This window comes from Oryctolagus cuniculus, chromosome 12 (genome assembly GCF_051225735.1).
Source record: "Oryctolagus cuniculus isolate XC-2025 breed Fujian yellow rabbit chromosome 12, ASM5122573v1, whole genome shotgun sequence".
Classification (NCBI taxonomy): Eukaryota; Metazoa; Chordata; class Mammalia; order Lagomorpha; family Leporidae; genus Oryctolagus; species Oryctolagus cuniculus.
This window is the reverse complement of record NC_142878.1, coordinates 93,590,641-93,617,207: the sequence shown is the minus strand read 5'-3', so window position 1 is coordinate 93,617,207 and position 26,567 is coordinate 93,590,641. Positions and strand designations below refer to the sequence as shown.

Below are 26,567 nucleotides of genomic sequence, written 5' to 3'. Positions count from 1 at the left end.
GATGTTTCCGGATTCACGCACCCCTCCTAGCCGAATTGCTGTGAAATTCTGATGTGATTACCTGAACATCCAAGTCACACTCGATTTGAAAGGAATTAATATCTGTCCCTTCAGCAAAAGGGTTACATTGCATTTTCCAAAACGCAAAATCTCATCTTGGTGGTGTTGCCTGTAGATTTCCCAGGATGAAACACCAATTTGTTGTGTTTTTGTTTCATAATGGATACTCTGTGTAATAAGCATGTATTGAGTCAGAATACAAAATTTGGGAAGGAAAAAGGCAAAACAAACCCAGACCCAGACAAAATTTAGGAAATTGCTGATCAAGAAACCAGAAATCGCCTGAGGCACCCAAAATAATGACAGAAAGCCAGAATTGGAGCAAGCCAAAACCTGTGCCCTGTGTGACAAAGACCATTCCTCCCATGCCCTGAACTCCATATTCCAGCCTCAAAACCAAAAGCCACATCAGAAAACTCAATACAACCCATGATCAAGAAGAAAATTGTGAAAAAATCCAAAGAAATCAAAGAGTTCTTTGTGATATTGGGCTTGATTTAGGCACAAGTAAATGGGATGTTTCTGGATTCACGCACCCCTCCCAGCCAAATGATTGTGGAAATCTGATTGAATTAAGCTGAACATCCCAGGCCCACTTGGTTTGGAGGGAATTAATATCTGTCCCCTCAGCAAAAGGGTTACATTGCATTTTCCAAAACGCAAAATCTAATCTTATTGGTGTTGCCTGTAGATTTGTAAGCATGAAAAACCAATGTGTTTTGTTTTTTGTTTCATAATGGATACTCAGTCTAATCAGCATGTATTGCGTCAGAATACAAAATATGGGAAGGAAGAAGGCAAAACAAACTCAGACCCAGACAAAAATTAGGAAATTGCCAACCAAGAAACCAAAAATCGGCTGAGGCACCCAAAACGATGAAAGAAATCCAAAATTGGAGCAAGCCAAACCTGTGACCTGATTGAAAAATGTGAAAAAATCTAAAGAAATCAAAGAGTCCTTACTGATATTGGGCTTGATTTAGTCACAAGTCAACCAGCTATTTCCGGATTCATCCACCCCTCCAGGCAGACGGGCTGTGAAATTCTGATTTAATTTACCTGAACATCCCAGTCACATTCGATTTGGAGGGCATTAACATCTGTCCCCTCAGCAAAAGGGGGACATTTTCCAAAACACAAAAACTCACCTTGGTCGTGGTGCTTGTAGATATTTAAGCATGAAACACCAGTTTTTTTTTTTTTTTCATAAGGGTTACTCGGTCTAATCTGTTTGTATTGCGTCAGAATACAAACTTTGGGAAGGAAGAAGGCAAAACAAACCCAGACCCAGACAAAATTTAGAAAATTGCCAGTCCAGAAACCAGAAGTTGGCTGAGGCACCCAAAACAATGATAGAAAGCCAGTATTGTAGTTAGCCCAAACCTGTGCCCTGATTTAAAAAGATCATTACTCCCATGCCCTGAACTCCATATCACAGCCTCAAAACCAAAAGTCACATCAGAAAATTCATTACAAACCATGATCAAGAAGAAAATGTGAAAAAATGCAAAGAAAACCAAGAGTCCTTAGTGATATTGGGCTTGATTTAGTCACAAGCAAATGGGATGATTCAGGATTCATCCACCCCTCCCAGCTGACTGGCTGTGACATTCTGATTAATTAATCTATACATCCCAGTCACACTCTATTTGGAGGGAATTAATATCTGTCCCCTCAGCAAAAGGTTTCCATTTCTTTGTTCCAAACACAAAAACTCCTCTTGGTCGCGTTGCCTGTAGATTTCTAAGCACGAAACGCCAATTTGTTGTGTTTTTTGTTTACTAATGGTAACTCTGTCTGAACTCTTGTTTGTATTGCGTCAGAATAAAAAATTTTGGAAGGAAGAAGGCAAAACAAACTGAGACGCAGAGGCAATTTAAGAAATTGCTGCTAAAGAAACAAAACATCGGCTGTGGCACCGAAAACAATGACAGAAAGCCAGAACTGGAGCAAGCCAAAACCTGTGCCCTGATTGAAAAAGACCATTCTTCCCATCCCCTGTACGCCATATTCCAGCCTCAAAACCAAAATTCACATCAGAAAACTCATTAAATACCATGATCAAGAAAAAAATGTGAAAAAAAAATCTAAAGAAATCAAAGAGTCCTTAGTGATAATGGGCTTGATTTAGTCACAAGTAAACCAGCTATTTAGAGATTCATCCACCTCCCCCAGCCGACTGGCTGTGAAATTCTGATTTAATTGACCTGAACATCCCAGTCACATTCGATTTGGAGGGCATTAATATCTGTCCCCTCAGCAAAAGGGTTACATTGCATTTTTGAAAACACAAAAACTCATCTTGGTCATCTTGCTTGTAGATATTTAAGCATGAAACACCAGTTTGTTGTGTTTTTTTTTTTATAAGGGTTACTCGGTCTAATCTGTTTGTATTGCGTCAGAATACAAACTTTGGTAAGGGAGAAGGCAAAACAAACCCAGACCCAGACAAAATTTAGGAAATTGCCAATCAAGAAACCAGAAGTTGGCTGAGGCACCCAAAACAATGATTTAAAGCCCGTATTGTAGTTAGCCAAAAGCTGTGCCCTGATTAAAAAAAGACCATTCCTCCCATGCCCTGAACTCCATATTCCACTCTAAAAACCAAAAGTCACATCCGAAAATTCATTACAACCATGATCAAGAAGAAAAATGTGAAAAAAATACAAAGAAATCAAAGAGTCCTTAATGATATTGTGCTTGATTTAGCCACAAGTACATGGGATGTTTCCAGATTCATCCACCCCTTCCAGCTGACTGGCTGTGAAATTCTCATGTAATTAACCACAAAATCCCAGTCACACTCGATATGGAAGGAATTAATATCTGTCCACTCATAAAAAGGTTTATATTGCATTTTCCAAAACACAAAAACTCATCTTAGTCATGTTGCCTGCAGATTTGTAAGCATAAAACGCCAATTTGTTGTGTTTTTTTTATTTCATAAGGGATACTCGGTCTGAACTCTTCTTTGTATTGCGTCAGAATACAAAATTTGGGAAGGAAGAAAGGAAAACAAACTCAGACACAGACGAAATTTAGGAAATTGATGACCCAGAAACCAGAAATCAGCCAAGGCACCCAAAACAATGACAGAAAGCCAGAATTGGAGCAAGCCAAAACCTGTGACCTGAATGACAAAGACAATTCCTTCCGTGCCCTGAACTCCATATCACAGCCTCAAAACCAAAAGTCACATCAGAAAATTCATTACAAACCATGATCAAGAAGAAAATGTGAAAAAATCCAAAGAAATCAAAGAGTTCTTTGTGATATTGGTCTTGATTTAGGCACAAGTAAATGGGATGATTCAGGATTCATCCATCCCTCCCAGCTGACTGGCTGTGAAGTTCTGATTAATTAATCTATACATCCCAGTCACACTCTATTTGGAGGGAATTAATATCTGTCCCCTCAGCAAAAGGTTTCCATTTCTTTGTTCCAAACACAAAAACTCCTCTTGGTCGCGTTGCCTGTAGATTTCTAAGCACGAAACGCCAATTTGTTGTGTTTTTTGTTTACTAATGGTAACTCTGTCTGAACTCTTGTTTGGATTGCGTCAGAATAAAAAATTTTGGAAGGAAGAAGGCAAAACAAACTGAGACGCAGAGGCAATTTAAGAAATTGCTGCTAAAGAAACAAAACATCGGCTGTGGCACCGAAAACAATGACAGAAACCAGAACTGCAGCAAGCCAAAACCTGTGCCCTGATTGAAAAAGACCATTCTTCCCATCCCCTGTACGCCATATTCCAGCCTCAAAACCAAAATTCACATCAGAAAACTCATTAAATACCATGATCAAGAAAAAAATGTGAAAAAATCTAAAGAAATCAAAGAGTCCTTAGTGATAATGGGCTTGATTTAGTCACAAGTAAACCAGCTATTTCCAGATTCATCCACCTCTCCCAGCCGACTGGCTGTGAAATTCTGATTTAATTGACCTGAACATCCCAGTCACATTCGATTTGGAGGGCATTAATATCTGTCCCCTCAGCAAAAGGGTTACATTGCATTTTTGAAAACACAAAAACTCATCTTGGTCATCTTGCTTGTAGATATTTAAGCATGAAACACCAGTTTGTGGTGTTTTTTTTTTTTCATAAGAGTTACTCGGTCTAATCTGTTTGTATTGCGTCAGAATACAAACTTTGGTAAGGGAGAAGACAAAACAAACCCAGACCCAGATAAAATTTAGGAAATTGCCAATCAAGAAACCAGAAGTTGGCTGAGGCACCCAAAACAATGATTTAAAGCCCGTATTGTAGTTAGCCAAAAGCTGTGCCCTGATAAAAAAAAAGACCATTCCTCCCATGCCCTGAACTCCATATTCCACTCTAAAAACCGAAAGTCACATCCGAAAATTCATTACAAACCATGATCAAGAAGAAAAATGTGAAAAAAATACAAAGAAATCAAAGAGTCCTTAATGATATTGTGCTTGATTTAGCCACAAGTACATGGGATGTTTCCAGATTCATCCACCCCTTCCAGCTGACTGGCTGTGAAATTCTCATGTAATTAACCACAAAATCCCAGTCACACTCGATATGGAAGGAATTAATATCTGTCCACTCATAAAAAGGGTTACATTGCATTTTCCAAAACACAAAAACTCATCTTAGTCATGTTGCCTGCAGACTTGTAAGCATGAAACGCCAATTTGTTGTGTTTTTTTATTTCATAAGGGATACTCGGTCTGAACTCTTCTTTGTATTGCGTCAGAATACAAAATTTGGGAAGGAAGAAAGGAAAACAAACTCAGACCCAGACAAAATTTAGGAAATTGATGACCCAGAAACCAGAAATCAGCCGAGGCACCCAAAACAATGACAGAAAGCCAGAATTGGAGCAAGCCAAAACCTGTGACCTGAATGACAAAGACAATTCCTTCCGTGCCCTGAACTCCATATCACAGCCTCAAAACCAAAAGTCACATCAGAAAATTCATTACAAACCATGATCAAGAAGAAAAATGTGAAAAAAGAAATCAAAAGTCCTTCGTGATATTGTGCTTGATTTAGTCACAAGTAAGCAGCTCTTTTGGAATCATCCACCATCCCAGCTGATGGTTGTGGAATTCTCATGGAATTAACCTGAACATCCCATTCACACTCGATTTGGAGGGAATTAATATCTGTCCCTTCAGCAAAAGGGTTACATTGCCTGTAGATTTCTAAGCATGAAACACCAGTTTGTTGTGTTTTTTATTTCATAAGGTATACTCAGTCTAATCCGTTTGTATTGCATCAGAATACAAACTTTGTGATGCAAGAAAGAAAAACAAACCCAGACCCAGACAAAATTTAGGAAATTGCTGATCCAGAAACCAGAAATTGGCTGAGGCAACCAAAATAATGAAAGAAACCAGAATTGGAGTAAGCCAAAACCTGTGCCCTGAATGAAAAAGACGATTCTTCCCGTGCCCTGAACTCCACATTACATCCTCAAAACCAAAGCTCACATCAGAAAATACATTGCAAACCATGATCAAGAAGAAAAATGTGAAAAAAAATCTAAAGAAAACAAAGAGTCCTTAGTGATATTGGACTTGATGTAGTCACAAGGAAACCAGTTGTTTCCAGATTCATCCACATCTCCTAGCTGAGCGGCTGTGAAATTCTGATGTAATTAACCACAAATCCCAGTCACACTTGATTTGGAGGGCATTAATATCTATACGCTCAGCAAAAGGGATACATTGCATTTTCCAAAACACAAAAACTCATCTTGCTCGGGTTGCCTTTAGATTTCTAAGCATGTATCACCAATTTGTTGTGTTTTATGTTTCGTAACGGATACTCTGTCTAATCAGCTTGTATTGTGTCAGAATAAAAAAATTTGGGAAGGAAGAAGGCAAAACAAATTCAGACCCAGACAAAATTTAGGAAACTTCCAATCAAGAAACCAGAAATCAGCTGAGGCACCCAAACAATGACAGAAAGCCAGAATTGTAGCATGGCAAAACCTGTTCCCTGATTGAAAAAGACCATTCCTCCCGTGCCTTGAAGTCCATATTCCAGCCTCAAAACCAAAAGTCACATCAGAAAACTCATTAAATTCCATGATCAAGAAAAAAAGTGAAAAAATAAACAAAGAAATCAGAGTCCTTAGTGATATTGGGCTTGATTTAGTCACAAGTAAACCGGATGTTTCCGGATTCATCCACCCCTCCCAGCCGACTGGCTGTGAAATTCTGATTGAATTTACCTGAACATCCCAGTCACACTCTATTTGGAGGGAATTAATATCTGTCCCCTCAACAAAAGGGTTGTATTTCATTTTCCAATACACAAAAGTCATCTTGGTAGTGTTGCCTTAGATTTCTAAGCATGAAACTCCATTATGTTGAGTTTTTTATTTCATAATGGATACTCAGTCTGAACTCTTGTTCCTATTGTGTTAGAATACAAACTTTGGGAAGGAAGAAGGCAAAACAAACTCAGACCCAGACAAAATTTAGGAAATTGCTGATCCCGAAACCAGAATTTGGCTGAGGCACCCAAAGTAAGGACAGAAACCAGAATTGGAGCAAGCCAAAACCTGTGCCCTGTGTGACAAAGACCATTCCTCCCGTGCCCTGAACTCCATATTACAGCCTCAAAACCAAAGCTCACATCCGAAAATTCATTACAAACCATGATCAATAAGAAAAATGTGAAAAAAATCCAAAGAAATCAAAGAGTCCTTAGTGATATTGGGCTTGATTTAGTCACAAGTGAACGGGATGTTTCCGGATTCATCCACCCCTCCCAGCCGACTGGCTGTGAAATTCTGATCTCATTAACCTAAACATCCCAGTCACACTCGATTTGGAGGGAATTAATATCTGTCCCCTCAGCAAAAGTGTTGCATTGCATTTTCCAAAACACAAAAACTCATCTTGGTCACTTTGCCTGTAGATTTCTAAGCATGAAACGCCAGTTTGTTGTGTTTTTTATTTTATAAAGGATACTCTGTCTAATCAGTTTGTATTGTGTCAGAATACAAAATTCGGGAAGGAAGAAGGCGAAATAATCTCAGACCCAGACAAAATTTAGGAAATTGCAGATCAAGAAACCAGAAGTCAGCTGAGGCTCCCAAAACAAGGACAGAAAGCAGAATTGTAGAATGGCAAAACCTGTTCCCTGTTTGAAAAAGACCATTCCTCCCATGCCCTGAACTCCATATTCCAGCCTCAAAACCAAAGCTCACATCAGAAAATACATTGCAAACCATGATCAAGAAGAAAAATGTGAAAAAACCCAGAGAAAACAAAGAGTCCTTAGTGATATTGGACTTGATTTAGTCACAAGGAAACCAGCTGTTTCCAAATTCATCCACCCCTCCCAGCTGACTGGCTGTGCAATTCTGATGTAATTAACCTGAACATCCCAGTCACACTCAATTTGGAGGGAATTAATATCTGTCCCCTCAGCAAAAGGGTTACATTGCATTTTTGAAAACACAAAAACTCATCTTGGTCCTGTTGCCTGTAGATTTCTAAGCATGAAAAACCATTATGTTGAGTTTTTTTTTTTTTCATAATGGATACTCCCTGTGAAATCTTGTTCCTATTGTGTTAGAATACAAACTTTGGGAAGGAAGAAGGCAAAACAAACTCAGACCCAAACAAAATTTAGGCAACTGCCCCTGAAGAAACCAGAAATCGGCTGAGGCACCCAAAACAATGACAGAAACCAGAATTGGAGGAAGCCTAAACCTGTGCCCTGATTGACAAAGACCATTCCTCCTGAGCCCTGAACTCCATATTCCAGCCTCAAAACCAAAGCTCACATCCGAAAATTCATTACAAACCATGATCAAGAAGAAAAATGTGAAAAAATGTAAAGAAATCAATGAGTCCTTAGTGATATTGGACTTGATTTAGTCACAAGCAAATGGGATGTTTCAGGATTCATCCACAACTCACAGGCGACTGGCTGTGAAATTCTGATATAATTAACCATACAATCCCAGTCACACTCCATTTGGAGGGAATTAATATCTGTCCACTCATAAAAAGGGTTACATTGCATTTTCCAAAACACAAAAACTCATCTTGGTCGTGTTGTCTGTAGATTTCTAAGCATGAAACGCCAATTTGTTGTATTTTTTTTTTTTATTTCACAATGGATACTCTGTCTAAATTCTTGTTTGTATTGCATCAGAATAAAAATTTTGGAAGGAAGAAGGCAAAACAAACTCAGACCCAGAAAAAATTCAGGAAATTGCTGGTGAAGAAACCAAAACTCGGCTGAGGCACCCGAAACAATGACAGAAAGCAAGAATAGGAACTAGTCAAAATCTGTGGCCTTATTGGAAAAGACCATTCTTCCCGTGCCCTGAACTCCATATTCCAGCCTAAAAACCAAAGCTCATATCAGAAAATTCATTATAAACCATGATAAGGAGGAAAGATGTGAAAAAAAACCCAAGGAAATCAAAGAGTCCTGTTAGATTTCCTTGACTCCCTCATTTGCAGGAATGAATCATTATCATTAAAAATGGTAATCACATATATAGGTAAATATAAAGAACTATAAACACTTTTATTTTCTTAGTTTATTCAAGGTATATGACTTTTTGAAGCAAGACTTATCACACTATGTGAGAAATGCATACATTCAATCATTATTTAAATGTAAGTTTATAACAGAACAGTGTAGAGGAATCATATATAGGACTATCAATTGAAAAATCCCAATAATGTATATGAAACAGTGCAGTGATGTTATACATACAGCAAGTTTTTCTAGCAATTAGAAATGAAATAAGCACATCATTGTTTGTAAATCAAAGGAAATTAATGGAAAAATGCAGTATAATTGTTTGATGGAGATGCAATGCTATAGATAGGACAATTTAAACATAAACCTATTTTCTCATAATTCTGCAGAATGAAAGTTCAAGAACTGCTTGGAGGTTTAGTTTTTCCTGTGATCTTTTGTTTGTGTTTTAGGATGGCCAACTTCTCACCATGTCCTCACATGGCCTTTATTCTCTGTGCTCCCATCCCAGTGTCTCTCTTAAGGATACCAGTTGAACTGGGAAGGGGCTTACATATAGGACCTCAATTAAACTTAATTACCCATGAGAGGATCCTAGCCTACATACAGTCAATTGGGATTTAGTGTCCACATATGTATTTTGGGGAGAACACATTTAGTCTATGACATTGAGTTAAGCAGGCAATAGAAAAGCCACTATTCAATACTTAAAATATTTTATTCATTTACTATAGTACTTAAGATATCAGTTAAGATACCTGTGTACTACAATTTTGTACCTAAATTTGATGCCCATGTCTGCATCCTGACACAAGCTTCCTGTAAGAATGGACCCTGGTAGGCAGTGATGATGGCTCAGGAAACCAGATTTCAGCTACCTATGATAAAGACTTGGATTGAGCTCTGAGTTCTTAGCTCCAGTAAGGCTCAGGCTACACCCAGCCATTGCAAACATTTGGAAAGTAAACCAATTGTTGGAGGTTCATTTTATCTGTATTCCAATGAACAAATAAAATAATAGCTTAATGGTCATTAATAATCTTTCATGAATGAAAACTAAAGTAATTAATGAGAAACAGAGGAACAAATCTGATGAAACAAACAAAAAATAAGTCAGCAATTGGCATAAATAAATTCAGCTATATCAACAGTTTGTTTCTAAGTAAACTGACTAAAAATAAAGGCTGCCGTTCTTAAACTTGATCACAAAACAAGAGATCTCAGTGTGCTATCTGAAAGTGCCACATATAAAAAACAAGACAAAAACAGACAAAGTAAAAGACGTAAAAAGATACCTACAAAGAGTTGTGTATACAGCTTAGATTATACATCAGAATGATACAATTAGTGTTAATGTACCTTAAAAAAGTCTCAAAAGATAATAAGCGAAGTGCACAGAACTAAAAAAGGCACTTAAAAGAAATTACAAATAATGTTAGACTATTTATACTCATTTTATAGTAATTGATGAAATGAATTGATAAAAATCAGTCAATTATAAGCATAAATTTCAGTATAATAATCTAAATAATATATGTACACCACTCTATAGAACTAAGTTAGAATACCTGCTGATCCATCATCCAAGACTAAAGTCAGGGGGCTGGAAATTTTGCTTAGTTTGTCAATCAATTGCCTGCATCACCAGCCTCCCATATAGGCTCTGGTATATGCTGTGGATGTTCCGCATTGATCCAGCTCCCTGGTAATGGCTTGAAAAGGCAAAACAAGATGGACCAAGGGTTTGAGACACTGATAGCCATATGGAGGAATGGAAAAAAAAAATTCTGGCTCCTGGCTTCAGTTTGGCCCAACCCTGGCCATTAAAGGCATCTGGGAAGTAAATTGGTGGTTGGAATAATTCTCTCTATCCCTCTCTTTCTGAAACTCTTCCAAAAATATATATAAATATATAGAAAAAAGAGTAATGTTTCAAGAGATAACATAGAAACAACAATATGTTTTTAAAGAGACTAAAATCATAATGTAGTCTCTGAACACATGGAATTAAGTACAGACTTTTTTAAATTAACAAAAGAGCTTTCAATATTTAAAAATGAGATAACTATTCTCCTAAAGAATCCATGAAAGAAAAAAAAAAGATCAAGAGAAATTAAAAATATATTTGATAAATTGTACCATAACAATGGCATTTTAGATAGTTTGTCATCATCCAAACTTCTCTCCTGTTCCCACCTTTGAGGTAGAATCTAAAGGCAAGTTCAGTTTAGTATGGTCCTAGGAACTTATCCAAGAACATTTGGCACTTTTACGAATATTAAAAAGTCATTACACTCAAAGGATAGTAAGTTACCAGACATCCTACATTTAATTTCTGTATCAGTTTTTAAATAAATAGCCACTGATATTTTGTGTTCTAAAGGTAGATTGTGAATTTAAGATAGCATGGGTAACAAAAGACAGTGTTAAGAGTAACTATGAAATTAAAACCTTGTGTATATCAAAAGACTCACAAAAAGAGAAAAAAGGAAATCAACATAATAAAAAAGATTTATATTGCTTGGAAAGTATTATTGGCAATATATGATATGAAAGAAAATCCTACAAATAAAAAGTAATAAAACCATATTCCAAAATGGAGAAAGAAATAGACATTCTTACAAAGAAGATTTACAAATGGCCAATTACCACACAAGATTGCCAACATTGCTTATCATTAGGCGAATGTTAGTAGTAATAATAGTGAAATACCACTTTGTATCCAATGTCCATTATAAAACAAGTGCCCATAATATCAGAGAAATGAACAAATCATGCAGTACTGGTGCAAATGTAAAGTGATGCAGATAATATGGCCCACAGTACTGAAGACCTGCTGATGGTGTTCACTTTCTCACTCATAAAGTTCAGAAGCAGTGCAGGACATCAGAAAGAAAGTGTGTGGAATTGTTTTGATGGCCTCCATCTTCTTTTAAAAATGTCCATATCCAAGCAATTCTGAGAGCTAACAGGATTACCCCCAATTAATCGTTACTCACCTAGATAAGGCTCTAACTCTTAACACTATTGTAAGATTAAATTTCCACCTTTTTCATGTCTCAAGTTGGATTTATTCACAGTAAATCATATTCAAACCATTTCAGCATACACTGAAGTATATGGTACAATGTAGTACAATATGGACTGATTGTAAAGGCATACTGGTACATGAAATAAGCCATTACAAAATGATAATTATTTTGTGATTCAACTTCTATGAGGTTACTAGAGGAGACAAATTCATAGATATATAGAGAATTGACTTCCATGGTCTGTGGTGGAGGGGCATAGGGATTTAGTTTCTGAGGCACAAAGTTTGACCTGGGGAGATCAAAGAAAGATAGATGGATGGTGTTGATTATTGCAGAAGAATATGTATGGGCTTACTGACATAGACATTCACACTTTAAAATGTCAAATGATAGGTTATACTTTTATCATACATAATACTTGATTTTAACAAACTAATAACCAAGTCCTCTTCCATAATCTTTTGCAATTATACATACATACATATATTTTAATGCTAATTTAGATGTAAATTTAGATGTAACCAATGAAATATGATGATATAACATTTAACAGTGCTTGAAAACATGGCAAGCCATTTTATCAGGAGAGGGTAGAAATATACAATTTTGTATTATATCAAATTACAGAAAGAATCATATATATACATGTGTGTATGCAAAATGTACAAGGCATATCTGAAAGTGTATCCTTATTCATTTACTTTTATTTGAAACATACACATGCACAGAGAGAGAGGGAGAGAGAGAGAGAGAAAGAGCGAGGGAGAGATAAAGAAAGAAAGAGAGAAGGAGAGAGAGAGAGAGAGAGAGAGAGAGAGAGAGAGAGAGAAATAGACAAGAAGCATAGAAATCCCATAATCTTCTTTACTCCACAAATGCCTAAACAATGAAGGCTGTGTCAGGCTGAGTATCTTCAGGTGATGACAGAGACTCACCTGCAGTCTTCTAACATCTGTATTAGCAGGAAGCTGGAATTAGGAGCAGATTCATGACATAAACACACACTATCTATATGGAATTCAGGTGATGACAGAGGAATATTTTCTAAAATTTTATTGATTTGTTTTCATTTTGATTCAAATGGAGAGAGAGAAGAGGGAGAGTGGGAATATTTCATTTTCCAATTAATTCCCCCAAAAATCACTTCATCCAAAAATATACCAGGATACTGAAATTTAATTTGGTCACCCATTTGGCATGGAGGGAGTCAAATATTTTAGCCATCAACTACTGCCTCTCAGGACACATATTCACAGGAAATGGAGAAAAAGGAGAGTAGTGAGACTCGAAATCAGGCAGTCTGATAGGGTATGTGGGTATTCAAAATGGCAACTTAAGTTAGTGACAAGCACTCACCATCTTAGTAACCAGGAAATTATTCATGTTCTATGTCTCCTTTATTTATGTACTTGATTTTGAGTCTGGTTCACTTGCATGTCCTAACTACTGATTGTATTCCCCTACTGACTCCTAAGCCTGTCATCCCATCTGAGGAGAGATAAAAGCTCAGCACTGAGCTAATGCATTCTTCAAGATGTTTGCCAAATTAATAATTCTCAATTTTTAAACTGAAAGCAGTAGTTATTATTTATATTCTATTTTACAAATATCAAGAGAATAGATTTACTGTAATTCAAAAACAATTCTAAGAATACAAGGATATATATATGATTACTTCCATTTTTATAGAGTATATTCAGATATAAAATAAATATTTCAAAACAAAAAAGCAAAAGTACTAGGATTTTAAACCAGATGACTTTAAAAATGAGAAAGTGGGAGGAGTTTAGAAAAAAAAAACCATTATATATATATTAAGATAATCGAAAATGAATCTTGATGTGAATGGAAGGGGAGAGGGAGTGGGAAAGTGGAGGGTAGTGGGTGGGAGGGACGGTATGTGGGGGAAGCCATTGTAATCCATAAATCGTACTTTGGAAATTTATATTCATTAAATAAAAGTTAAAAAAAAAAACTCCAGTACCATGGGTCTCTTCAGATTTTGCTTTGCTTGGGGCCCCCATCCATGCCATTCTGGCTGGAGGTCTCTGACTCTAATAAATCTTGCTTTTGAACCTTTAAAAAAAAACCATTTTGATGTATTGGCCAAGGCTAGCTCATAGTAATACCTTATACATGTAAATGAGGAAATGAATAATGAGGTTTTCATTTTAGATGTGTTCAGCATAAATTCACATTGGATAGCTACAAATAAGTATTCAATGGGGAATAGCAGCTATGTTCTGAAACCTGTGGGAGAGGCTACCGTGGGAAGGAAGCAGGAATGCCATATCCAAGAGGGTCAAATCTGTAAACAAGATGTTGTGAATGGGAGAGTGTATGGAATACTTGGATGTGTAATACTGAGAAGAAAGTAGAATTATATTAGCAAGAAACTGGTTTGGAAGCAAAGCAGAAAGAACTTGAACCAGCCTAAATATGGAGTGTCCACATTGTAGGCAGTGGTATAACCCATTATACCAGAGTGCTGTCCCCACTATTGTCTTTCTTAGCTTACTTTACTCCCTTTGTGTCTTTCTACCTGCCAAATACATAATTTACTTTATTGCATAAAAAATTCAAGTACAGGGGCCAGCACTGAGGCTCACTTGGTTAATCCTCCACCTGCAGCACTGGCATCCCATATGGGCACTGGGTTCTAATCCCAGTTGCTCCTCTTCCAGTCCAGCTCTCTGCTCTGGCCCAGGAGGGCAGTGGAGGGTTGCCCAAGTGCTTTGGCCCCTGCACCTGCATGGGAGACCAGGAGGAAGTACCTGGCTTCTAGCTTCAGATTGGCACAGCGTCAGCCGTGGCAGCCATCTGAGGAGTGAACCAAGGGAAGGAAGACCTTTCTCTCTGTCTCTCCCTCTCTCTCACTGTCTAAATCTATCTTTCAAATAAATAATAAAACAAAACACAACAAATTCAACTACAGAAAACATATAAAATAATCTTTTCTTTGACTACACTTTATGGTATTGATGAATAATTTAGTAAAAACCATTTTCAGTAGCATAAAGTAATCATGAAGAAAGGAATGATTTGCCTTAAGATATTATTTTGGAAAGGCAGCAACGCAACATGAATCTATAGACAGGCTGAGAGAATTGTATGGAGAGCTCTTTAAGGACTTTCCATGGGAGCTGGCATTGAGAAATAACATGTTTAGCTACCACCCACAAGGCTGGCATCTCATATGGATGGAGCTTTCAGTCCTAGCAACTCCACTTACAATCCAAGCTTTAGAAAATGTGCCAGGGAAAGCATTGGGAGATGGGCCATTGCATTGGGTGGGAGACCCAGATGAATCTCTTGCCTCCTGGCTTTAATATTGCTTAACTTTGGCCATTGTGACTCTTAGGGGAGTGAACCACCAGATGTAAGATTCTCAGATTCATTCTACCCTTCTTTTATTTTTGTAACTCTGTCCCCTTCAAAATAAAGCAATAAATCCTAAAAAAACACCTAACTGCTGCAGATTCTGTTCCCTACACATTCCTATTCCTGCCCATGAATTCCATTCAACCTCCAAGAAACTATTAGGAACCACACTATTCAAGAAATTCACCCACAAAAAAATAATATTCAGTCATTTGTTTTCTTAACACTAGGTAACTTTTTCCTAGTTTTTTTTTTTTAATTTGTAAAAATATTTATTTATGTGAAAGCGAGAGTTACACAGAGTAAGGAGAGATAGAGAGAGAGAGAGAGAAAGGTCTTCCATCCATTGGTTCACTTCCCAATTGGCCACAATGGCTGGAGCTGTGCCAATCCCAAGCCAAGAGCCAGGAGATTCTTCCGGGTCTCCCACGCAGGTGCAGGGGCCCTAGAACTTGGGCCATACTCTACTGATTTCCCAGCACAAAGTAGAGAACTGGATCAGAAGTGGAACAGCCAAGGCTGGTGCCACGAGTCAATAGGCTAATGCTCCACCTGCGGTGCTGGCACTCTGGGTTCTAGTCCCAGTCAGGGTGCCAGATTCTGTCTAGCTCTCTGCTGTGGCTGGAGAGTGCAGTGGAGGATGGCCCATGTCCTTGGGCCCTGCACCTGCATGGGAAACCAGGAGAGGCACCTGGCTCCTGGCTTTGGAGCACCATTCTCACTTCTAACTCTGCCTGTCAAACAAATAAACAAACAAACAAAAAAAGAAGTGGAACAGCCGGGTCTCAAACAGGCACCCATTTGAGATGCCAGCACTTCAGGCCAGGGCATTAACCCACTGTGCCACAGTGCTGGCCCCAACTTTTTACTAGTTCAGTGTATATTACTATGTTGGTACTAAACCACCTCTACTATATCATCAATAAGACCAATAAATACAAATTCAGGCTTTATATTTTACAATAATTTAGGAAATTCTATGTTCCAATTTGAATAACATGATAAGCATGTTACTGTTATAGCATCACAGAGATTGGAAACAAATTTGATATCAGGTTTGATATTTCTAATGCTTTATAATCATGACAATTTTATGTTGTCAAATATTTATTTCATGATTTTAATAAAATACACTCATAAAGCTGCTATATCACAATATAATGCAAACAAAAATAAACAACTTACTGGTGTGTGTTCATTTACTTTGGCCTTGGAAACATGTAGTGGGCATTAGGACTGTACCTGGATGAGAAGAAAAATGGAAATGTGAGAGAACTGGTATGATTTGCTCCTGTACTCATAACAATATCATGAATACAAAATACCAAATTCATTAGCTGTAGAAAAAAAGTCAGCTTCCCTCAGTAGTAACAGTGCTTTACACATGACAAGGGCCAAGGAAGACCTCCTTCAAAGAGCACCAACAATTATACTGATTGGCAGTGATAAGGCACAAGTAATCCTTATCTTAAAAGAAACATGTACTTGCTACTTAATTTGTTTAAAATGCTACTGCCAAGAAGCAATTGGTTATTTTAAGAATGCTTGTGAGTCAAGCTGCAAAATACCACAGAAAGAAACAAATGCTGTCACTAAACTAAAATCTACCCTATAGAAAAAATACTTGGGTGATGTTAACTATTGTTCTATTACTACAAATATACTTCATGGTACTTCATATTGTTAGTTTCACTAGAATATATTTTGATTTTATACACTGATGTTCTATAGAATATATTCTTCTTGCAACCAGGGTATTTTTGTCCACAGCTGTGTAGAAAAATGAATATAATACACATTTATTATACTATATCTTTATAGTAATTATTGCAAAAAACACCTCCCAGTTTCCAAATATTCATGTAGTTCTTCCCTAAAATGCTTCTTGGCATTCAGTGAATATAACACCAACATGATTTGAAAAGTTTTATTATGAAGAAGCCTCAGAACTTCCTGTTGGAGATACAGGGCCCAGGCAAAATTTCATAGCAAACCATCAGACTTGGGAATGTTAAATGTTGTGATGCAAGTTAGTCTGCTGCTTGGGAAATACCATATCTAATACCAACATGCCCAGTTGCATGATTGATATTCTGCATATTCAAGGCAGCATCCTGGTAAGATGTCTATGAGGCAGTAGTTGGTGTGTAAGCACTTGGGTTCCTACCACCCACACATTAATAAAGGATGGAGTCCTGTACCTGAACATATATGTTAATTTCTTCTGATTTACCTTTGCATGGAATTAAATTCTCCCCTACTCATCAAGGTTATTAACATTTGATGTTGAACAAATCCACAGACACGTGTAAGCTTTCCTCCATTAGAAAACAATAATAGGGATCAGGGGCAAGATTGCAGAGTAGGGAGGGAGCTTGCTGCTCTATTCTTGGGGAAGATAGTTTTTAAAAAAATGGAAAGAGTGCAGATTCAGGCAAGAGTTTTGGATAAAAAAGCAGAGGAAGCTCTACACATTGGAGGGACAAAGTGGACCTACATGGAGGGATTCACAACTCAGAACTCCAGCAGCCAAGAGCCTCCACATCAGAGAGGAGAGTGTGGTGAGACCAGACTGCATAAGCCAAATCCATGGGTGAAAAAGCTGCAGGAAGAGCCTAGAGAGGATATGACTTGGAGCCAATTGGGGGATAATGTACCTGCCAAACTAGTGGAGAAAAAAAAAGAGGGGGCACATTTTCTCTGTCCATAGCACCCTGCAACTGCAACATGTAAGAAAGTGATATAGAACAAGTGCCATTTTGACACATATGACAGCTGTGCTAGCTTGTGTCAGCATCTTGAAAGCAGCCAAGCTGAGAATCCTGATCTGGTGGGGAGATCAGGCAGGGGGGTATGCTGCTTGAGACTGTGTGAGGCTTCTGTGCTAGGACTGTGTAAATACTGAGGTTGTGTGGGAGTATTCAGGGTGTCACCGGGACTTTGAGCAGTCACTGTGGGAGGCTCCACACAATCAGCATTCCCTGGTTACCAGGCAAGGGTCATTGCTGGAGAATCCAAACTGATACTGAAAATGGCACAGATCCTTTGTGTGGTCCTTGTGGCAGTGCCAACAAATAATATACCCTCCGGGGCTAGCACCCAGGCACTGGTCTCATTTGAGGAGAGGAGCTCAGATGAATCTACACCAACAGACAAGAAGAAACCTCCCCTCTAATAAAAAAAGAGATTTAAGATGCCAAAATTGGTGTGTCACTTCAGACACACCCTTCACTCTGAAGCAATGAACAGAGCTCCCTGGCTACAATCACCACATGCCTTTAGGTATTTCCTGAAAGCAGACAAACTGATAATGAACACAGACATTGTCCACAGATAAAAGCTGTCACAGCAAAAAACAAACAAACAAACAAAAACAATGAGTATCTCCACAAATACTAAATAACAAATGCACCAAACAAGAATAAGGAAGACAAAATGATGCCCCTCCCCAAAGAACACAATACTACAATAATAGATTGTGAAGATGATGAGATTAAAAAATATCTGGAAATAGAATTCAAAATATTGATCACAGGATTGCTTAAAAGTAATCAGAAGAAAATGCATGAACTAATAAAATCTATACATGACATGAAAGAAATTTTCTCCCATGAAATGGAGAACTTAAGGAGAAATCAAAATGAAATCTTGGAAATGAAGAAGTCAATAGAGCAAATTAGAAAATGCAGTGGAAAGCCTTAACAAAAGAATCTGTGAATCAAAAGAAAGAATATCTGACTTAGAAGACAAAAAAAAGGAAAGAGATCAAACATAAGAAGAAATTAGAATTTAAAACACACTGTTGGTAAATTTTAGATACTCTCAAATGACCCAACATAAAAGTTCTAGGAATTTCTGAAGTTTTGGAAAGATGGGATGGATTACAAGGCCTTTTCAGTGAAATAATAACAGAAAACTTCCCTAATTTGGAGAAATAAAGGGACATTTAAGTACTAGGAGCACATAGAACTCCTAAAATATATGACCAGAAACTGTATTCAACATGATAGATTATAATCAAACTTTCCACAGTAAAACATAAAGAAAAGATTCTAAAATCTTCACAAGAAAAACACTAGATTTATTTCAGGGATCTCCAGTTAGACTCAGAGTGGACTTCTCATCAGAAATCCTACAGGCTAGGAGGGTATATCACTATTATAAATGCATATGCACCTAATAACAGGGCACCTGACTATTTAACACAAACGTTAAAGGAACAAAAGGGAGACATAGATTCAAACATAATAGTAATGGGCGACTTCAATACCCCACATTCAGGAATGGACAGATCCACCAGACAGAAATTCAGCAAGGAAACAGCAGAGGTAATCAACACTATAGACCAAATGGATCTAATAGATATCTACAGAAATTTTCATCTTACAGTTCCAGAATACGTATTATTCTCAGGAGTGTATGGAACTTTTTCTAGGATTGACCACATACTAGGCCATAAAACAAACATCAGCAAATTCTAAAAAAAAAAAAAATCAAAATCATACTACGCTTCTTCTCACATCACAGTGGAATGATGCTGGAAATCAGCAACTTAATCTCTGAAACATATGCAAACATATGGAGACTGAACAACATGCTCCTGAATAAACAGTGGGTCACAGAAGAAATTAAAATTGAAATGAAACTTTCCTCTTAACACTGCTTTTGCTGTATCCCATAAGTTTGGCATGTTGTGCTGTTATTCTCATTTACTTCCAGAAAAAAAATTTGATTTCTCTTTTAATTTCTTCTATGATCCATTGTTCATTCAGGAGCATGTTGTTCAATCTCCATGTGTTTGGTATGCTCTAGGCATTCCTGAGTTGCTAATTTCCAACTTCATTCCTTTATGGTCTGAGAAGCTGCATGGTATGATTTTAATTCTTTTGAATTTGCTGAGACTTGCTTTATGGCCTAGTATGTGGTCAATCCTAGAGAAGGTTCCATGTACTGCTGAGAAGAATGTAAAATCTTTAGCTGTAGGATTGAAAGTTCTGTAGATATCTGTTAGATCCATTTGGCCCATAGTGTCATTTAAATCTACTGTATCCTTGTTGATCTTCTGTCCTGTTGATCTGTCTATTTCTGAGAGTGGAGTATTGAAGTCCCCCAGTACTATTGTATTGGGGTCTAAGTCTCCCTTTAAGTCCCTTAACAAATCTTTTAGATAAACCGGTGCCCTGTAGTTAGGTGCATATACATTGATAATTGTTATATCTTCCGGTTGAATTGATCCCTTAATCATCATATACTACCCCTCTTTGTCTCTCTTAACAGTTTTTGTGGTAAAGTTTATGTTGTCCGATATTAAGATGGCTACGCCCGCTCTTTTTTCATTTCTGTTGGCATGGTATATCTTCTTCCAGCCTTTCACTTTCAGTCTGTATGGATCTTTGTTGGAAAGCTGTGTTTCTTGTAGGCAGCAAATAGATGCGTTTAATTAAAAAATTTCTGGAAACAAATGAAGCAAGAACAAAATATGAAAACTTATGGTGCCGGCGCCGTGGCTCAATAGGCTAATCCTCCACCTTGCGGCGCCGGCACACCGGGTTCTAGTCCCGGTTGGGGCGCCGGATTCTGTCCCGGTTGCCCCTCTTCCAGGCCAGCTCTCTGCTATGGCCAGGGAGTGCAGTGGAGGATGGCCCAGGTGCTTGGGCCCTGCACCCCATGGGAGACCAGGAAAAGCACCTGGCTCCTGGCTCCTGCCAGGATCAGCGCGGTGCGCCGGCTGCAGCGGCGGCCATTGGAGGGTGAACCAGCGGCAAAAGGAAGACCTTTCTCTCTGTCTCTCTCTCTCACTGTCCACTCTGCCTGTCAAAAAAAAAAAAAAAAAAAAGAAAACTTATGGTGTACAGCAAAAGCAATGTTAAGAGGAAAGTTTGTAACAATTGGTGCCTATATCAAGAAACTGGAAATACACCAAATAAATGAGCTTCAATGCATCTCAAGGATCTAGAAAATGAGCAAACCAAACCCAAAACTAATAGGAGAAAATAAATATCAAAATTAGAGAGGAAATTTAAAAAATGAATCCAAAAACAATATAAAATATCAGCAAAATAAAGAGCTGTGGCCGGCACCGTGGCTCAATAGGCTAATCCTCAGCCTTGTAGTGCCAGCACACCAGGTTCTAGTCCCGGTCAGGGTGCTGGATACTGTCCCGATTACCCCTCTTCCAGGCCAGCTCTCTGCTGTGGCCAGGGAGTGCAGTGGAAGATGGCCCAAGTCCTTGGGCCCTGCACCCCATGGGAGACCAAGATAAGCACCTGGCTCCTGCCTTCGGATCAGCGCAGTGCGCCAGCTGCAGCACGCTGGCCACGGCGGCCATTGGAGGGCAAACCAACGGCAAAGGAAGACCTTCTTTCTCTCTGTCTCTCTCTCTCACTGTCCACTCTACCTGTAAAAAAAAAAGAGTTGATTTTTTAAAAAATAAAATTGACACATAGTTGGGCAACTAACCAAAAAAAAGATGCAAATTAATAAAACTAGAGATGAAAAAGGAAATGTAACAAAAGACATCATAAAGTGAATAACAAGAAATTAATACAAAGAGCTGCATGTCAGCAAACTTAAATGAAATGGACAGGTTCCTGGAAACAAACAACCTAGCTACATTGAGCAATGAATACATAGAAAACCTAAACAGACAAATTTCCAAGATGAAAATTGAATCAGTAATAAAGACCCTCTCACTAAAGAAAAGCTGGGGTCCCGATGGCTTCACTGCTGAATTTTAACAGAAATTTAAAGAGAACTAATATCAATTCTTCTCAAGTTATTCAAAACAATTGAAAGAGAGGGAATTTTCACAAAATCTTTCCATGAAGCCAGCATCACCTTAATTTCTACACACGGAAAAAGACACAATAGAGAAAGAGAACTACACACCAATTTCCCTAAATCAAATAGATGCAAAAATCCTTAATAAAATTCTAGTCAATGGAATCCAACAACACATCTAAAGATCATTCACCCAGACCAAGTGGAATTTATCCTTGGTATGCATGGATGGTTCAATATTTGCAAATCAATCAATGTGATACATCACATTAACAAATTTAAGAACAAAAACCAAATGATTATCTCTATATGCAGAGAAAGCATTTGATAAAATACAACACCCTTTCATGATGAAAACTGAGCAAATTGAGTATAGAGGAAAAACTCTTGACACAATCAAGGAAATTTATGACAAAAATATAGTCAGCATCCCATTGAATGAGGAAAAGTTAGAAGCATTCCCACTAAGATCTGGAACTAGACAAGGATGCCCACGCTCAACATTGCTATTCAGTATAATCCTGGAAGATTTAACCAGAGACATTAGCCAGAAAAAGAAATCAAGGAGTTACAAATTGGTAAAGAGAAAGTCAAACTATCTCTATTTGCAGATGACATCTCTATTTGCAGATGGATCCAAAAAACTCGTCCAAGAGATTATGTGAACTCATGGAAGAGTTTGGTAATGTAGGAGGATATACAACCAATACACAGAAATTAAAACAGCCTTTGTATACACAGATGGTATACACAATGGCATGTTTTAGAAAGAACTTCTCAGATCATTCCCATTCACAATAACATGGAGTAAATTTAACCAACAATGCCAAAGATCTTTATGATGTGAATTATAAAACATTAAAAAAGAAATAGAAGGTAAAAAATGGAAAAAAATCCATGTTCAGGAATTATAAGAAGCAATATCATCAAAATGTCCATTATTCTAAAAGCAATTTACAAATTCAATGTGATACCAATCAAAATAGCAAAGACATTCTTCTAAGATCTAGAAAAATGATGAAGAAACACAGGAGACCTTGCATAGCTAAAGCAATATTATAGAGCAAAAACAAAGTCAGAGGCATCACAATACAAGGTCTCAAGACATGCTTCAAGGCAGTTATAATAAAAGCAGCCTAGTAATGGTGAAAAAAAGATGGATAGACAAAATGAACAAACAAACAAACCAAAAAAACCACCAGAAGTCAATCCAAGCATCTTCAACCAACTTATATTCAACCAAAGAGCATAAACACATCCCTGGAGTAAGGACAGTCTCTTCAGCAAGTGATGCTGGGAAAACTAGATTTCCACATGCAAAAATATGAAGCAAAACCCCTACTTTACACCATACACAAAAATCCATTCAAAATGATCAAAGACATAAATCTATGAGCTGATAACACCATATTATTAAAGAACATTGGGAAAAGTCAGCAAGATAATTGGCTCAGGCAAAGAGTCCTTAGAAAAGAAACCAGGAGCACTGGCAATCAAAGCCATAATTAACAATGGGATTACACTCAGAAAGTGAAGAGACAACTTATAGAATGGGAGAAATTATTTGTAAACTATGCAGCTGATGAAAGATTTATAACCAGGATATATAAAGAGATCAAGAAACTCCACAACAATGAAAGAAACAACCCAGTGAAAAATGGGCCAAGCATTTAAATAGATATTTTTCAAAACAGGAATACAGATGGCCAAGAGACAAATAAAAAAAAAATATCTGGAATCACTAGCCATCAAGGAAATGCAAATTAAAACCACAGTGATGTGGCTGGCACTGTGGTGCAGTGGGTTAAATCGCTGGCCTGACGTGCAGGCATCCCATGTGGGTGCCAGTTCTAGTCCCAGCTGCTCCTCTTCCTATACAGCTCTCTGCTATGGCCTGGGTAAAATAGAATATGGCCTAAGTCCTTGGGAACCTGCACCCATGTGGGAGACCCTGAAGAAGTTCCTGGCTTCGGATCAGCACAGCTCTAGGCATAGCAGCCATCTGGGGAGTGAACCATCAGGTGGAAGACCTCTATCTCTCTCTCTAACTCTCTCTGTAACTCTGTCTTTCAAATAAATTCAATAAATCTTTAAAAACACAGTGAGGTTTCACCTCATTCCATTTAGAATTGCTTTCATACATAAATCAACAAGCAGCAAATGCTGATGTGAATGTGAGGCAAAAGGTACCCCAACCCATTGCTGGTGGGAATGTAAACTTGTAAAGCCACTATGAAAGACTGTTTGGAGATACCTCAGAAATCTGAATATAGACCTACCATAGGACCCAGCCATTTCACTCCTGGAAATTTACCGAACAGAAATGAAATCAGCAAATGAAAAATGTTATCTGTACCTCAATGTTTATTAAAGCTGCATTCACAATAGCTAAGACATGGAATTGACGTAAATGCCCTTCAACTAAAGACTGGATAAGGAAATTATGGGATATATACTCTATTGTATACTACACAATGGACAAAAACAATGAAATCCATTCATTTGCAACAAAATGAATGAATCTGGAAGACATACTGAGTGAAATAAGACAGTCCCAATATACTAATACCATATTTTTCCTTGATCTGTGATAACTAACAGAGCACCTAAAAGAAAATGCGTAAAACTGAGATTGACACTTTGAGAAGCAATGACTTGAACAGCTTTGGTCTTGACTGTTGAGAGAGAGTTTTTTTTTTTTTTTCCTATGCATCATACTATTTGTTGAACTCTTTCTTAACATTGAGTTAATCATGTGTTTTTTTAATTTAATAAATGTGAATTTACAAAGTGCAACTTTTGTATTGTTGTGGCTTCCCCCCAAACTTCCCTCCCTCCTGTGACCCTCCCCTCTCCCACTTCCTCTCCCATCCTGCTCTTCATCGAGTTTCACTTTCAATTACCTTCATATAGAGAAATCAACTTAGTATATACTAAGCAAGGATTTCAACAGACTGCCTTCACACAATCACACAAAGTATAGGGTATTGTTCAACTAGTAATGTTGTCTTTATGTTTCATAGTAAAACACGTTGAGGACAGAGATCCTACATGAGGAGCCTGTACCCAGTGACTCCCATTGTTGGTTTAATAACTGGCACTCTTATTTATGATGTCAGCAATCACCTGAGGATCTTGCCATGAGCTGTCTAGGCTATGGGAGCCCCTTGAGTTCACCAACTCTGAACTTGTTTAGTCAAGGCTATATCACAGTGGAGGTTTATAAAGTCAATTGAAAATAGATCTCATTAAGCATAATGTTTGGAATAACACAGGAAGAAGGAATTTTGTAACTGTGAAGCTCTATTGTCCAGTATACTTTCCTACAGATTACTTCTAAGGGTACAGTTTAAAATCTTGGTATGGGACCTCAAATCCCATCAAACTGGATAGTAAAAAATGTCATCTTAATTGTTAAAGTGAACATATTAAGTGTTAAATTGATAATATAGATAGGATTACATGTTAAATGGATCATATAAATAATATGAAATGTCTGGTAATAATAAACAGAATTAAAAAGGAGAGAATATTCCAACATGGGAAGCAGTACACAGAGCAGACACATAGAATGAGAATCACATTAAATAACACTCTGTCCTCAGAATCAGCCCATAAGGCATTCTGGTCAGGTTAAAGTCACATGAGAGCAATTCAAGCATCAAAAGCCAAGACAATGTGGTAAAAAAATTTCTACATGAAGGATCTCTGTGAGAGAGATCCCAGTGGAAAGAAGTGGCCATAAAAGAAGGATGCACTTTTGTCTGACAGGTGAAGAGTGCTTCAACTTTGCTTGAGGACTTGTCTAGATACTGATACAGATTTTGGATACAACTATAGCCTTTGTAGCTTCTATAACGTAGACAGCTCATGACAAGAGTTTTGGGTGATCACTGATATCATACATAAGAGTGGTATTTGCTAAATTAACAACAGGAGTCACTGTGCACATACTCTCCATAAAGGACTTCTGTCTGCAATGAATTGTATTATGAGAATTAACTGTAAAACTAGTTCTCGGTTTGTGTGTGTGTTTGTCTGTGCTTGTTCGTATGTGTAAATTGTTGAAATCTACTTTGTAAAAGTTGGTCTTCTATGTGTAAAGTTCAATAAAATGTATCTTAAAGGATAAGGGAACTTGGAATGAGCAAGGGAGGAGGAGTGGGGTGAGAGTGGAGGAGGGAGTGCAGCATAGTGAGAAGAATCACTATATTCCTAAAGTTGTACTGATGAGATTTGTACTCATTAAATAAAATGTTTCTTTGAGATACAAAAAGAAACAAGAAGAGTGATTTGTATGTTTCCTGAGTAATCACTTCACTCGCAAGACAAAATGCATGATGCAAAAGAATTCATCTTCAACCACACACTAATGAAGTGGAACTCTAGTGGTTAAATTTTAGGGTTTCAAACTCATATTTGAAAGGCATGTGTTAAAAATAGATGAATTCTTATTTCAGCTCAATTCAGAATAGCTAGAACCTGGAATCAACCAAAATGCCCATCAACAGCAGACTGGATAAAGAAATTATGGGGCATGTCCTCCATAGAATACTATACAGCAGTAAAAAACAATGAACTGTGGTGATTTGCAGCAAAATGGAGGAATCTGGAAAACATCATGTTCAGTGAATTAAGCAAGTCCCAAAGGGACAAATATCATATGTTCTCCCTGATTGGTGACAACTAACCGAGCACCAAAAGGGAAACATGGTGAAGTGAAATGGATACTATAAGAAACAGTGACTTGATAAGCCCTTGTCCTTACTGTTGATCTGTAAGTTAAAACTTTATCACTTTTAGTATTTTTTTGTTCTACTTAAAAC

General features: G+C 37.6%; 1 long non-coding RNA gene across 7 annotated transcripts in view; it reads right to left on the bottom strand.

Annotated features, from left to right (window-relative positions):
• LOC149123167 (uncharacterized) overlaps positions 1-26,567 on the bottom strand; it is a 119,148-nt gene that overhangs the window by 54,812 nt on the left and 37,769 nt on the right. For 3 of the 7 annotated variants that reach the window (XR_016218567.1, XR_016218569.1, XR_016218570.1), the window contains exons 2-3: positions 16,147-16,203; positions 12,516-12,548 (exon numbers count right to left, since the gene is read on the bottom strand). This is a non-coding gene — a long non-coding RNA (uncharacterized LOC149123167). Of the gene's footprint in view, positions 1-11,228; positions 11,870-12,515; positions 12,549-16,146; positions 16,204-26,567 lie in introns of those variants that run through there. The other 4 variants (XR_016218571.1, XR_016218568.1, XR_016218572.1 and 1 more) reach the window with 2 other exon arrangements.